The sequence below is a fragment of the Hyaena hyaena genome, unplaced genomic scaffold, assembly GCF_003009895.1.
Source record: "Hyaena hyaena isolate Hyena2069 unplaced genomic scaffold, ASM300989v1 scaffold_373, whole genome shotgun sequence".
Taxonomy (NCBI): domain Eukaryota; kingdom Metazoa; phylum Chordata; class Mammalia; order Carnivora; family Hyaenidae; genus Hyaena; species Hyaena hyaena.
Genome location: NW_024081005.1, coordinates 79,935 through 95,945, shown reverse-complemented (window position 1 = coordinate 95,945; position 16,011 = coordinate 79,935). Strand labels below are relative to the sequence as shown.

The 16,011-nt window shown below is 37.5% G+C and overlaps 1 protein-coding gene and 1 pseudogene across 1 annotated transcript in view; both read right to left on the bottom strand.

Annotated features, from left to right (window-relative positions):
- Positions 1-16,011, bottom strand: part of ARHGAP24 (Rho GTPase activating protein 24) — a 500,372-nt gene that overhangs the window by 467,535 nt on the left and 16,826 nt on the right. The window lies entirely within an intron of this gene.
- On the bottom strand, positions 4,138-4,807 carry LOC120244183 (annotated as a pseudogene).

Genomic DNA, 16,011 nt, shown 5'->3' with positions numbered 1-16,011 from the left:
TAGGCAATCTGAAGAGTGGAGAAGAGAACCCATCCCAAGGGGGGAGGATCATGGGAAAAAATAACGCAGCAGATAAGAAAGCATTGCATAATCTCAGACACATTGGGCATTTATTATTTTAATCTCAAATATCACCTATTTTTAATTAATATTTTCTTTTTTTAACTTTATTTATTTATTTGAGAGAAAGAGAGAATCCTAAGCAGGCTCTGAGCTCTCAGCGCAGAGCCCAACATGGGAGCTCGAACTCACAAATCTTGAGATCAAGACCTGAGCTAAAATCAAGAGTTGGAGCCTTAACTTACTGAGATATTCAGGCACCCCAAATATCACCTATTCTTTCCAAATATCTTCCCCTAGCCACATGGCTCTGCTGTTTGCTGCCTATGACTGAGTCCCACTCGGTGGGCTAGAATTACATACTCTATTGAGCTGAGCTAATCAGAGCCTGTTGAGATTGACTAAGCTTGGGCTAGGAGATGAGATCTCTTCTTTTCTCCTCAGCCTGTAGGAATGTGAATAACGTCTTCCTACAGAAGGTTCCCTTGCTGATGGAGCTACAGAGCTGATGGAGAATACAGTCTCAGATAAAAGAACAATCACACTGAGAAGAAAAGAGATAAATGTAAAGAATCCTGATAGCAGTCAACCCCCAGACCTAGTCAACCCTAACATTAGTTCCACACCAACCCCTCTTAGCATTTGCTTATAGGAGCCGATAAATTCTTCTCTGTGTTAAAACAACTTCAAATTGTTTTTCTGTTTTCAGCAAAAATTCATGACTAAAGACCAGGTATACATGTGCAATCAATTGAGAAAAGAAAAAAAGTACAAGAAGCCTTTAAAAAGAAAAAGGAAGTAATTCTAAACTGAGAGTATTTAGGCAGCTGGACAGGAGAACTGAAAAACTGAACAAAAGAAAATGTTTCTCTTAAATGTGGTGTGCTATGATTATTTTGCACTACTTTTGTAAGTGGGTTAAAAATTATGGTTAGCTGACCAGTAAGGGCATATTAGTAGTCCCAGGGGCCAAAATGAACACTGAAGGAGGAATCCCCATGTGGCTGACATGCCAGCAACAGGGAAAAGATTTATGCCTCCTCTGGTAGCCGATCATGCTCCATTCCCATTCACTTCCGACACACTTCGTCTTCACTCAAGTTGTCCACTGGAGGTTTGGCAGCCACTTCTGAATTGATAGAATCTAATAAATTTCTTTCCCAACCCTCTTTTGGAGTTAGATGGCAAATTCCCTGAAAAATCACCTCTTAATTAAGATATTCCTATGATAAGTAAAGGTCTAGTAGCTATTATCTGCTGCCTCCTGTAAAGCAGGAGGTGAAAAAGGCAGGAGTGACAGAGAAGTGTCAAAGATCCACAAAGCAGAGACAAAGGCAAATTAATCTGAGGAAGGAAATGTAAGCCAGGGCCAACCATGAGATGGTTGAGATGGTCCATACACCTAACTTGAGAATACACTCAAATCCTTTTTCACACTCTGTCCTCTGGAGTGTGAACAATTGATAGCATACTGATTTCTCTCACCCTTTTTAAAATTGATTTATAATTAACATAACAGTGTTATAGCAGTTTCAGGGGTACAATATACAGTAAAACCACCAAATGCTACATGATCACAACTGAGACAACGGTTCTTTTCTGTCTTTCTCCCCCACCCCACCCCCCCATCAATGTGGGATTGTAGGTAATCATCCATGTTCAGATGCTCAGTCTCAGGACATGCTTTTTGGAAGAAATCAGTGGTTTTTCAGAAGGCTGGAAGGTGTCCACAACTGGCACTAGTGTATTTTTTTTGTCCCTTCAAAGCACCTATGGACAGTTTTTTGCTTTTCCATATAAAAGTACGCTTAGGAATGCTTTACTTCATTCGAGGTCATTGAATAGGTTCCTTGTTAAAGTTGCATGAAAAGAAAAGATTCCACTGAGCCAATAAATAGCAGTGATTCTGTTAGTGATAGTGAAAGTTGTCCTGCACAATCACCTTCCTCTCTCTTGTCTCCCTCACACCAGCCATGAAGGTTTTCAAAGTTTAAGTGCAGGTTGATTTATTTTTCTTTATATTTTGTATTTTCTGTATTATTTTGTATTAGAGTATGTAATCATTTTTACATGAATAGTTTGGGGATGTGGAATGAATCATCTAAGTTTCCATTATTTATTATGGGGAAATTGCTTTGATACACAAGTGCTTTAGATTACAAGCATGTTTCTGGAATGAATTATGCTCTCAAACCAAGGTTTTTACTGTAATGATTCAACATTTCTATACATGACTCTGTGCTCCTTATGATAAGTGTACTCTTAATCTTCTTTATCTATTTCCCCCACCTCCCACCTTCCCTTTGGCAACCATTAGTTTGTTCTCTGTATTTAAGAGTCAGGTTTTCTGTTTGCCTTTTTTTTTTCTTTGTTTGTACATTTGTTTTGTTTCTTAAGTTCCACATATGAGTAAAATTACATGGTATTTGTCTTTCTGTAACTGACTTATTTCATTTAGCATTATACTCTTTAAATCCACTCATGTTGTTTCAAATGACAAGATCTCATTCTTTTTATGAATGAGTAATACTCCATTATATATATCATATATATATATGTCATATATATATACCACATCTTTATGCATATCTATGGAGGGATATTTGGGTTGCATCCATATCTTGGTTAGTATACATAATGCTGCAATAAACATAGCGGTGCATATATCTTTCCAAGTTAGTGTTTTTGTTTTCTTTAGTGAATACCCAGTAGTGGAATTACTGGATGACGGAGTACTGGTTTTAATTAGCCTCTAATTCACTTGCACTTCCCTGTGACAATGGGAAATCATTTAATCTCTTTCAGCCCCTCTTTCTTCTGGATCAAAAAATGGCTCATCATCATCATATAATATCTAATAGTCTTAGCTTTGTATTTGTTACATATGAGTTAAATAGACTTTTTCTTTTAAAAAAATTATGACAAGATGTAGAGAAAGCTGATCAAGACTCAGCCTCCCTGAACTTCAATTCAATTAATTAGTCATGACCTACATTGCTAAATTATCTAAGGTTCTCCTACATTTCCAAACAATTCCAAAAGACACAGTAAATTAAATAATTCTTTAGCATGCATGTGGCAAACCTTTTGTAAAATATAATACCCTCAACCACTCTATAGTTGAGTATTCTCTGACAGCATTTGCAACATCCACAGTACACAAATTATAATGGCCCTGAGTGACTGAAATTTAACATGTAATGACCAACTACAATGGGTCACGTACTAAGCTATAGTATTTGCAACAACAACAACAGCAATAAAAATATCAACCTAAATAACAATAACTAGGAGAATGACTAATATGTACTTACTATATGCCAGTCATTTTGCCAAGCATTATCTCATTTAATCCTTACAGCACGATGATATAGAAACTATAATTATCTACATGTTACAATTGATGCCCATTGAGGTTAAGTAATTTGCCAAAGTTCACATGATTAATTGGTGGAGAAATGAGACCAGAACCCAGACTACTTATTGTGTACTAAGTTGTGTTCCTGCCCTGAAAGATATTTTCCTGTGTAAACCTTTTGCTTTAATAAATGAAACATATTTATAGCTTCTATTTTAAATCATGTTTACAAGGGAGGAACACTTCTAGGCTCAAACAGGTTAACAGCAAAGCCACTACTGCTGGAAGGAATGCATGCCTCCCTGGCCCCCCCCCGCCCCCCCATGCCGCACCAGGCATTTTAAGCCTAAAAGGAGGGACTTAATATCAGATAACACCACACACCTGACCCTCTAGGCTAGAGAACTGAAACCAAAGGAAGAGTAGAAGACTTGGTAAAGCTCCTCTAACCGCCATCTGATACCCTCACCTTCATGCTACAGAAGCAAATGAAAGCTGTGCTACATTTAGGTAAGCTAGAAGTAGGTCTCCTGATTACATTAAGTGAAACTTTTTCTCATTGTTAACAATTGTGCCACAGGCATTGGCTACAGAAGGATATCCACTGATAGATACACATTATTAGAACAGTGAAGAAGGAGCCACACAGGTTATCTTGTTTCTTCAAATATCAGAAACTTCCAGGGGAGCAGAGTATCAACTCCACCTCTCCCAAAGGCTTAGTCCAAAAACTTCCTATTGGCACTTGCACCAAATAAAGCTCCCTACCTGGCATCATCTGTAGGACTAAGAGATCCAGCCGGCTTTCTAGGGGATTGGGAACTCATATTTTATGTCCCTATTATAGATCTCAACTCCACCAGCTATTTCCTCAGGCTGGTAGTTCTGATCAAATTGGACTTCAACATCATTTTTGGTGGCAATTTTGTACATAGGAATAGCTTTTTGCATGACAGCCTTTACCAGAGGGAAATCCTGTTTCCTGCAATGAACAATCATTCGGGGATCCAACAATTGGTACAAACCCTGGAGGACAAGGCCATCCAGCAGCACCTGGTACCTGGTTGTAACTTTTACCACTTTGCTGAGTCTCTGTTTTGCTTCATTTAGTAGGTCTGTAATAAGGTCATCTCTCGCTCTGAGGACTTTGAGCCTTGCTTGGTTCATCAAATAAAACATCTGAATTTTCTCCTCCTGCTCAATCTGCTTTTCTTTCTTCTCATACTATTCCATTATCTTCGGTCTTTGGGTTTGTACAAGATGACGTTTCTCAATGTTGAACTCTTCCTCTGACTTTGCATCTATTTCTTCTTTCCCATTGGATTCTTGTTCAATAAAAGCCATCATACGCTTAATCTGCTTTTGTGCATCAACAATACTGAGGGCCATGGCAAAAGCAGTGCTAGGCCAGAGATCCACTGGCTGGAGAAGAGATTAGAAGGGCCCCAAAAGGACATTTTGAAGTCTAACCCCCACTGCCTAGCAATATGACTTTATTTGGAAATACAGTTATTGCAGATATAATTAGTTAAGATGAGGTCACACTCTTGTAGGGTGGTCCCTAATCCAATATGACTGGTGTCCTTATGAGAGAGTGGCCATAAATACAGAGACACACAGCAAGAACACCAGTGACAATGAAGACAGAGATTCAAGCATTACGGCTGCAAACCTAGGAAGATTGCCAGAACCACTGGAAGCAGGAAGCTGCAAAGTAGGATTTGCCTATAGGTTTCAGAAGGATCATTGCCCTGCTGACATCATGATTTCAGCCTTTCAGCCTCCAGAACTATGAGGGAATACATCTCTGTGTTTTGAAACTACCTAATCTGTGGTACTTTGTTACAGCAGCTTTAGAAAACTAACATGATGCCTAACTCCAATGCCTTCAGCATGCCATGTGTTGTTACCACCTCAGCATGAAATCTTTCCTGGATGATGAAAAAAAGTATTCAATTATATGTAAAATAGATATCATTTTTCAATTTTAATGAATTTTAATTACACAAAGATCCACATAAGACAGATATCTTTTTTAATCAGAGTTCCTATTCTCTGCCTCTGCTGTGGTAAACATTATTTTTGTAGTTATTTTTAAATATTTTGCAAAATGGCCTTTTAAATTACAGGAATGGTCAACATCTATCCTGAAGCAATTTTCATCTTTTAAAAAAAGGATTCATTGTACTTTGTGGGTGACTGTTCGACTGTTTTATTTAAATTACTGCACTCTAAAAGCTCATCTGGAAGAAACAGACTAATAGTAGAAAGGACAAAGAAGACAAGCTTACACAATACAGGATCCTATGCAGCCAACAATTTGCCAGACCACAGACATGGATTTGCCTTCCTAAGTAAAAAACCAGTAGAGAGAATACAGACTCAGGGAAAAGTGAGGGAAGACACAGTGAGGATATCTTGTCTTCGAAGTGACAGAGACAGAGATGGGCATATGAGGAAAAGCAGGGTGAGGTGAGCAGAGGAAAAAAAATGAGCCTGAAGATAGGAAGGTAAGCAGATGGATAACCTGGAAAGAGATGGGCAGGAGGGGTTGAAGAGGGGGGAAGGAAGAAGGAGAGAGAGAAAAAGAGAGAGAGAGAGAGAGATACAAAGAGAAGAAAAGAGATGAGGTGGCAGGGACAGTAAATGAGAACATATATTCTGAATCGTGTGAAGGTGTGAAATTTCGTCTGTTCGTTGCCACATGGGGCATGGCAGACATTTTCTTCAGGGTCCTAGGACCAACTTTGACGGAATGAAATGAGACATTCCATGGTACTTTTTCATAATGATAAGCATCCAGTCAAAAATCCAAAGGAGGAAAATCCTACTCCCCAAAGTTTTTTTTTTCTTGGCAAAGCATTTCTCTGAAACAAAAGAGCAGTGTATATCCTTATCATATTGTTGAAGAGTCCCGTTTTTATATTTTTTTTCTTTCTTTATATTTCTGAGAGAGAGTGAGCAGGGGAGCATCAGAGAGAGAGAAGGAGATACAGAATCTAAAGCAGCCTCCAGGCTCTGAGCTAGCTGTCAGCACAGAGCCCGAAGCAGGGCTCAAACCCACGAGCTGTGAGATCATGACCTGAGCCAAAATCAATTGCGGGCACTTACCGACTGAGCCACCCAGGCACCCCAAAGAGTCCCTTTTAAGAGCTGCCACATCACATGCAATACATGATCACCATCAAAGCTCAAGTTTTCTGGTGCCAAGAGCCAAGTGTGCTGTGGTTTGATCTTTGAAAAATATTTCTGGATAGTAAAGATCAAGGGCCATAAATACGGAGACACATCTTGTCACCATTCTACATTTGTGTTGTTAGAGTATGATATTTATTAGGAGCAGGAGTTTCTCAGTAAAAGGCACAATTACAACCACCCATAGTACAAAAGTAGCATTTTAATGTATCATATTTAATTTATAAACATATATAATTATAAATGTATTTATTATGTATTATAAATGTAAATATATATACATAATTAAAAATTACATGAAAAGCCTCAGGGTTCAAAATAAAATGATCCTTTAATAAATTCAAACCAGAATAAGTATCATGAAAAAGCAAAAGACAACTGAGCAGCATTAAAGTTGCAGATCTTGAAGCAGGTATTTATTATGCTTTAAGAATAAACATGCCACCAGGTTAGAGTAGATGAGCCTTTCTAAATACCTGGATAAAGAAAGAGTTTCTCCAAAGCAAGTGTTCTTCAGGTACTGCTTCAACCTCCAGTGCGAGAAACTGTTTCTGTATTTAATATACTGATAAATATGTCCTCTTTCTATATCACATTTCATATGTTTTTAAATGTGTGCATGTGTCTTTTTATAATCTAGACATTCCTTTTATACTTTGGTTTTTTTAAATCCAATTAAGCAATATCCAGCTAAAACACACAGATAAAAAATAATACTAGGAAGTAGAATCTGATAAATAATGAAATCGAGCATATAACTAGAATTCTCTAAAACTTAAGACAATAGAGTGACCACTCCTTGCAGGGACAGACTGGAGGAAAGGTTTCATGGAGGGGCAGGATGGGACCCAGGGCTGGTCAGACTCACACAAGGAGAGAGGGAATTCCAGGCAGAGAAATGACTAGAGAAGGGAGGAATACTTGAATGTGGAAGGAGGACAGTGGAAAGACCAGCCTGTGGGGAAGAATACATAGAGAAAGAAGGCTGACTGGGTCAATTATGACTGGGAAGCCCCAGCAAGAAGTATGGCCAGTGTACGCTCATGGAGAGAGGAAACATAGGAAGAAAGCAGTGGCTTACTGAACTGTTACCAATATGAAAGATGGATTTAATTGCAGCAAAAACTAAAGGCAGATAAATTAAATGGTTGTACAAAACAGCTATACTCCAGGCGTCAGAAGGTGAGGGCCTGGGGAAGGGTGACAGCAGTGAGAATGGAAGGAAGGAGTATTATGGGAAATGAATGCTCAGAGCTTGGAGACAGGATGTTGGAGTTTTATCTATAGGATCCGCATTGTGCTTCTTTTTTGGCTGGTGGTGACAAAACATTTCTGAGCCTTTTAGCCTTAGGTCAAATGCTTATGAGTCAGGGAGAGAAACATTCTTTTTTTGCCCCAGTTTTATTGAGGTAAAATTGACAAATGCAATTATAAGATATAGAAAGTGTACAGCACAGAGAAATATTTTTTGAAAGCTACAGTTTAAGAATGGACGATCACTCCTGCAACCTTCCGAATAAACCACTCAATTCTGTAACTATCTCTCTTAGGGTGGAATTTCTTTTTTTAAAGTTAGCATTTTTAGTGAATTATTTTTTTAATAATAATCTTGCCTTTGCTGCCTCCAAATTATTGAATCAGGATTTCAGGAAAGATATTTTATGTCCTCCCTAATTGCTTTACATAGGAGGAATCACATGAGCAATGTGAAGGTATATTTTAATTGAGATATGCTTCCTATATCTTGATATATTTCTATATACTGAGTGGAAAACTCGATCCTGAGGCCATATATCTGGAAACTTCAAAAATCTGAATCAATTCTAATGACTGAAGAATACTTTTAAAAAGTTTTTTTTAATTGTACTGAAAAAGCAAAAGAGATATGAAAATATTCACAGACTCATACACATGAAATCGATTCATAAGCGAAGATACCAAGCTTCTCTTCAAAGTTTAACCAGGATTTAGACACTTTTCTAACAAGAAGGCTATGTGCATTGTCAGGCAAGTGGAAAACAGAAATAAAGGAAGTGGCAAGACAGGGGACCCCCTCCCATTCATTCTTTGACTCATTTATTAAACAACTAGTTATTGAATATCCATTTCTGTACAATGTGACAACTACAAAGATGAAGAAGAACCTGTCCCTGGGTGAATAATAGTGAGGTCTGGGATTTAATAGTACATTACCGTTTCTCAAGTTCTTTCTCTTCATGTGTGAAGATCTCCAACAACCCTCTGAAAAAGTTAGGAAATACTTCCATTTTTTTAGATCAGAAAGTAGAACCATAAAAGGTCTTCTGTAGCTCCTATCTCATAATGCTTTCTGCCCATTATTGTATCCTGAGTTATTCTCTTTCTTCTGATGAGAATGCTCTCATTTACTCATTCAGATATTAATGGAATCCGTAAATATAACTGAATACCCACCGTATGCCAGGCACTAAACTTTTTGGAATGAAAAAAGATTGAAATAAACAGAATCATTGTTCTCAAGAAGTTCACATTCCAGTATGAAGGCAAGTAAAAATCTCTGGGGAAGTGATCAGTGACCCAAAAGAAAGTCCAGTGTGTCAATGTGCAAATCTCTGGGATCTCCCTCTCCCAGAGCCATGCAAATGTGACCATCCTAGATCAAGACCCATCTTCACCATATAACCTTCACTTTACAAAACCCCAGTTCATATTTGTTTGGATTTCCCCTAAATTTCCAAACAATTAGAAACTATAACTTAGTCTTTCATTATGTATGTCCTTTTATATCTCCATTTTTTTAAAGTTTATTTATTTGTTTTGAGAGAGAGCAAGAGCACAAGCAGGGAAGAAGCGGGGTGGGGGGAGGGAGAGAGAGAGAGAGAGAGACTGAGAGAGAGAATTCCAATCTGGCTCTGCATGGTCAGCACGGAGCTTGATGCAGAGCTTGAACTCATGAACTGCCAGATCAAGACCTGAGCCAAAACCAAGAGTCTGACACTTAACTGACTGAGCCATCCAGGTGCCCCTATATCTCCAAATTTTAAAATATGTTTCTTACCTACAATACCAGATTTCTGAGTTTCATATGGGCAAGAATGAAGTCTTATAGGCTCCTATATTTCTCTCTGAGGCCATGAGCATTCCATATCTGAACTGACGATTCATAAATATTTATTACTAGATTTATATGCATCATGTGATGTAATTGAAACAGTATATTTTGCCTAGCTAATCTTGACTAAGATAAGTTTCTCTAAAAGTTGTGGGGAGACACAGAATCCAAAGCCGGCTCCAGGCTCTGTGCTGTCAGGATAGAGCTCAAAGGGGACTTGAACCCACCAACGTCAAAATCATAACCTAAGCTGAAGTTGGACGCTTAACTGACTGAGCCACCCAGGCAACCTCCAACTATTTTCTAAGAACTCAAAATTATTTATTGTCATCACCTAATATATATTTTATCTCTATTGGAGCCATGGCATTAAAATGAATACCATGGAACACTAGACTTCTCAGTATCCAATACTATGGAAGTATGGGGCTGTCTTAAACATCTGAATCAGAGCTGTCTCACAGAACTACAATGAAAGCCAGGCATAAAATTTTCCACTATCAACATTAAAAAAAAGTAAAAAGAAACAGCTGACATTAATTTTAATAATGTTACTAAGTTTTAAAACTCCATTGTGTATTTTATGCTTAGAGCACATCTCCATTTGGAGTCTAAGTTTTTATCAGAAATACTTGATTATTATTCAGAATTAAGTTTAAAACTTAGAGTTTAAACAGCAGATTTCCAGAAACCCAGTTATTCTGAAAAATACTTAAACTGTTTGCAATAATTGAAAAAATATGTTTTTAAACTCAAATATACGTTAATTAGGTTAAATAAAATTAGAAACAAATTAAAAACTCAGTTCCTCAGGTGTACTGGCGCCAGGGCAAATACTCTATACCTGTGGCTACCATGCTGAATGGCACAGAGCTGAATCCATCGCTAGCCACACTTCTCCTTCAGCAATAGTATGTAAGGCATATGTTTCTTTGTCTTATTTTGGTTTGCACTTTGGTGTTTAATGGAACAACACGTTAAGTGGTCATAATGGGAGATGTCATAGTAGCTGGTGCAAGGAAAGGACCCAACCTGGGTCCAGTCAAGGGTGTAAGCTAAGTTAGAGTTCTCCTGAACTGGACCCCTTGAGAATGTGCCTTCACTTTTCATGGTTTCACATATTTGAACTTGAGTCACCATCACCTGCAGGAGGAAAAGAAGGACTGAAAGAGTGGTAAAGACTTTCTAATCTTCCAGGTGTTTGCCTCCCACATAAAGCCATGTGACCTCTTAGAGGTACCTTTCATTTCCTTAGAATATAGATCAGTGCTTTTAGTTATACATATCTGCTTTTTTTTTTTTTTCATAAAAGAACCATAGTAGGGGGTACATATTTTAGTGAATACTTAACACTTTTGAGTATACAAGACTCCTTTGAAGAATTTGTTAGTATGTAGATTCCAGGGCCCCCTTTCCAAAGATTCTAATTTTTCTCTGGGCTTTAGAAGAGAAAGACTCTCTTTGCTCTCCACTGTGCTATGGCCTGGCCTATGCATTTCCCCTCTTAGGGAAGTAGAGTCTCACTCCCTAAAGGCAGTTCAGCTTGAGGCTCAGCCCAGAGCTATGTTCTAAAGTGTTCTTCCTTTTCCCATTAGTAACACTGAAAAATCCAGAATACCAAAGTAAGCAGGTCATAGAAAAAATAACAACATTTGGCTATTTTCTGTCTAGTGTTGGGTTAAAGGAGCAAGGTTTTGTCTACAAAACTTTAGTGAGACCTGGTCCAGACCTCTACAAGCAACATAGAAATCTAGTCTGGAAAGCCAAGCCAGGTATTCAATCAAGATAGCCATTATTTTACTGTGTCCTTAGTTCCCCTGTAGTAGGTGTCTGGATGAGATTCAAAATGTTAGTCACCTTTGACACATTAACACTGATTCTTTGCAAACAAGTATTTTGTTTCCTCACAAAAATCTTCTTGTTCCTGTTCACCAAAGAAAAGAAAATAAACTATTAGCTTGCCTCATGGCTTATGCATTTATTTTACTTGGATAAAAGGACTGCACACTTTTCATTAACCAACTTAAGAGAAAAAAGAACTCAACCATAACTACTTCTTGTTTAGATTAGAAATTACAAAGATGGAAAGGGGGCTGGAATGCCGGGGGAGACCCAAGTGCATGGCAAAGCCACAATGTGTCCAGAGACTACTACAAGAGTATAACTACAAAATGAGGGACACGGTGTTGCATTTCTTAATTAAGCATATAGGATCTGCTTTTGCAAATGCACTTTTCATTGTTGACCATTAATGGCAGTCGGCAACAGAGTAACAATACATTTTGCATTTATATAGTTATTACAAAGTGACTTCTTTCCTCCAATTAGTCCTTATAAAATCTCTGAGAAGTGAATGTTCTTTTCCAGAATTTAATACACACAGAAGTTATTTTCCCAAAGTTGCTCATATGACTGACAGAGTTGAAGCATGAAACTATTTTTAGGCTTCACAAAAGCACATGAGTTAATACCCCGATTGGGCTATTCAGAAATGGATGGGGCAGAGTGAGATGTGGTCACTAACATCCATGACTAATAAGCTCAGCTGGTTCGGGTCTTTCCCTTCTCTCTAACCTCCTTCCATTAATTAATCACCCACTTTAGTCATTTTAAGCCTTTCATAATTCTTCACTTCTTTTCTCCTTCATCATCAGAAGTGTCCAAATTCATCCTAGACTCCTGGACATTTACCAAATGTCTCCTAGTATTCTCACCACAGCATTATTTCTTTGCACATGGCTTTCCCTCTACCTGAGATGACTTTCTTTCTTCCTTGTCCGCTTATAAACTTCAGAAAATGACTTAATTCCTTCTTTGTCTATCCATAAATCTTATACTCATCCCTCTCTATTTTGTAGACAGGACTTTTCCCAGAAAGGATAAACTTTCACCACAGACACTGGGTAATATAAATTTCCCTAAAGGTTTTCAACTTGTGACCAAAAAATGGGTGCTAATGTCTGCAGCCAGGAATCTGCAAAACTCACATGAAAATGTGATGAACCACGGAGGACCCATGGCTGTGATTTTTTATTATTACAAATAAAAAAATGGAGCTTAAGTATGCTTATCTTCACATTGTTGCATGGCCATTTTTATTTATATGTTGCTGAACTGGAAACCTGTCCAATATGACATGACATACACTTATGGTCAAAAGGTGATCAATAAATCATGCAAGAGATTATAATCTTCTCAAAAGCCAGAGGGGAAATAGACTTCTTCAAGGAAGGAGTTCTTTACTTTAGGTTATGAAAAGTAAATAAATAAACATTCCCACCATACCAAGGATTCCCATGCACAAACCAATAGCGGTTGTGATGGACCTATTTTTGCTGCTTCATGGCCCTGTCACATGGTAATACTCACAAGCTGTTCCTGTTTTACAACTGCTAAGCCACAAAGCCACATGCAACCAAAAGCTCTCCTAGATTCCTGCAGACAAAGGATGACAATATGGTATCAATGACTCTCTTATTAACCCTCAATAAATAAACACCGGTAGTCTCTTCCTTTCTATGGTTCTCAGTAACTTTCAACATGCACCCTCCATCAGCCAATAAGCTACAAAAAATGTTGGCATTTGTATAAAAGAAAACAGAACTTTGTAACCACCAAGTATGACTAATAGTGGAAAATGTATTCACTGAAAGAAAGAGTTCACTATGCTGCCTAAAAGATCAAAATCTCACGAGAGTGACAGTAGTCTAACTACTTCATACATTCCCCAGGATTTGGAAGCTACAAAATCAAAATGAGATGGAAACGTATATAAAATAAGCAGTACTATTAGAAGATTAAAATTGTCTTTCTCTATCCAAGAGAAATCATGCTGACATTCATAAGTTACAGCTAAGGAGAGGAACCTGAGAACTGAGTCACTATCTTACCTCTAACTAAGCATCAGAAATGCTTGTGACACCCATCATATTATAGGATACTGATACCAGACACACTATTAACAATAGACATTCTAATAGAAGTCATTTTGTCCTCATACCTGGTATAGATTAATGACAATTTTGTCTGTACTCAACTATTACTTGATTTAGACTACTCTTCCTCTTTTTAGCATTTCCTATCAACCCCATCCCTTCCAGCTCCCTTCCCTCTTCACTGAAACCCAGAAACAAAGCAAAGAGACTGTGATACCCTGCAGTTTATAGATCTCATCTTTCAGAAAGACAAAATGGCTTGTCAGTTTGGAGTATCTATTTTTGGCTTAGGTCTCTCCTTATCTTGGGGCTTCTCATGAAATTTTATCTTATTATACTCAGAAAAAACTTGAAAAGGGGCTGTTTTTTATTATTTTATTTCATATGGGAGAGACTTAAATCAATAGAGAAGATAACAGGATAGTAAAAAGCACATAGTAGTATTGTATTGTTTACTTTTTAAATTAAGTTTCTATTTTCATTCCTGTAGAGTTAATAAGGTATTATATTAGTTTCAGGTATACAATACAGTGATTGAACAATACCATACAACACCCAGTGCTCATTATAACAAATGCACACCCTAATCCCCATCACCTATTTCACCCATCCCTCTACCCACCTCCCCTCTGGTAACCATCAATTAGTTTTCTATAGTTAAGAGTCTGTTTCTTGGTTTCTCTCTCTCTTTACTTAGATCATTTGTTTCTTAAATTCCACATATGAGTTAAATCACATGGTGTTTTTTATTGTTTACTTTTTCATTGTTATTCCCTTTCAACTTCACCCTCATCTGAGGAACTGACTCCTTCCAATGCAAGAATAACTACTCCTATTCCTTACTGTGCTGATACATCTTAAATGCCCACATATCTAGTGGTCTAGAAAATGCAGTATGATGCAGAGACCCCCTAGGAGGGCATGGTACACAATTAAAAACCACAAGGACAGCAATAACACTTAGTGAATGCTTACTATGTGCCAGGGTTGCTTTAAGCACCACTATCTATTAGTTCATTTAAACTTAACAACAACCACATAAGGGAGTTCTATTTTGGTTTTCATTTCCCAGAAAAAAGAAACTACTACCAACAGATATTAGGTAGTTTGATCAAGAACCACAGAGCTGGTAGAGAAGGATCAGAACCTGAGTAAGCAATCCAGAGCCTATGTACTCTGAGCTACTATAATATTCAGTTTCCAAAGAGGAGAGAGAATTCAAAGTGCAGATAATAAAAGTTCTTCTCTGTGTGGAAAAGAGTCAAAATCCAGATGATAAAAGTTCTAGGTAAAGAACTTTAGATGTTAATTCCATCTAAAGTTAAATGGCTATAAACAAGGGTGGGAATGAGGGGGAAGCCTGAATATTAGGTATTAACTGGAATTCAGTGCTATTTCAGCCATTTGATATTGGCTAACTCACAACAACCAAATGCTCTGGACTTCTGGATTTTTGCTTGTTTGTTTGGGATTTATTTGTTTTTTTGTTTTTCTATCAAATGCAAGCTGTGACAAGAGGTATAATGACAAGAGGTATGTGCAATAGAAAAAAAGTTCTCCTTGTCTCTTGAAAGTCTCTTATGCAGAACTGGCCAGGAACAATATTGTATTTTCAGTAATGTTAGAAATAGGGAGTAGGGCTATAAAATCGTACATCATCTTCACCTTCACACCTGAGGCTGATTCAATTCTCAATGTAGACTTAAAGAAGATGAATCAGGGAATGTGGAGCTGAGGGAATTGCAAAAGAAGTATAAATAAACTGCCATTTACACTAGTTCCTGACCAAATTCTAGCAAAAGCTCAAAAAGTTAAAATTTTCAAATACAACAATATGCACTTTCCATGGGATTTAACATTTTCCTAATTGTGGGCAGCGTTCTTGCCCAAATTCTACAATAGCCAGAAAACCTATAAGATATATGATGCTTCTTTTTTGTGTTGGTAACAAAGCAAGTATCAAAATTAGCCTAGTAATGAAAACACCTTAGCTCGTATATTACTTGCTTACATACTTAAACACTCAGATAAAGACTATATCTCCATAGTTTTCCTTGTAGGCCACAGTGTTTCATTTCTATCTTCTAAAGCAAAAGGAAAACAATTGTACGCAAGCATTGTACCCTAGTTAGTAAATTTCTTTTTCACAGAGATATGGGCTAGTAATTCTGAAAGTGCTTTATGTGTGATTGAAGGATTTGTGACTGAGCACATCTAACATCTAGATCTTGGTTTCTAAATACCATTCCTCAATAAAAGAAATCTGGGCTCCTTGAATGTATGATTCAAGGGCTAGATCATAAAAAAAGTATAAGATGCACCTGGAGCATCTTGTGGTACCAGAAAATAAGAAGTGTTCTAAAAATGATGGT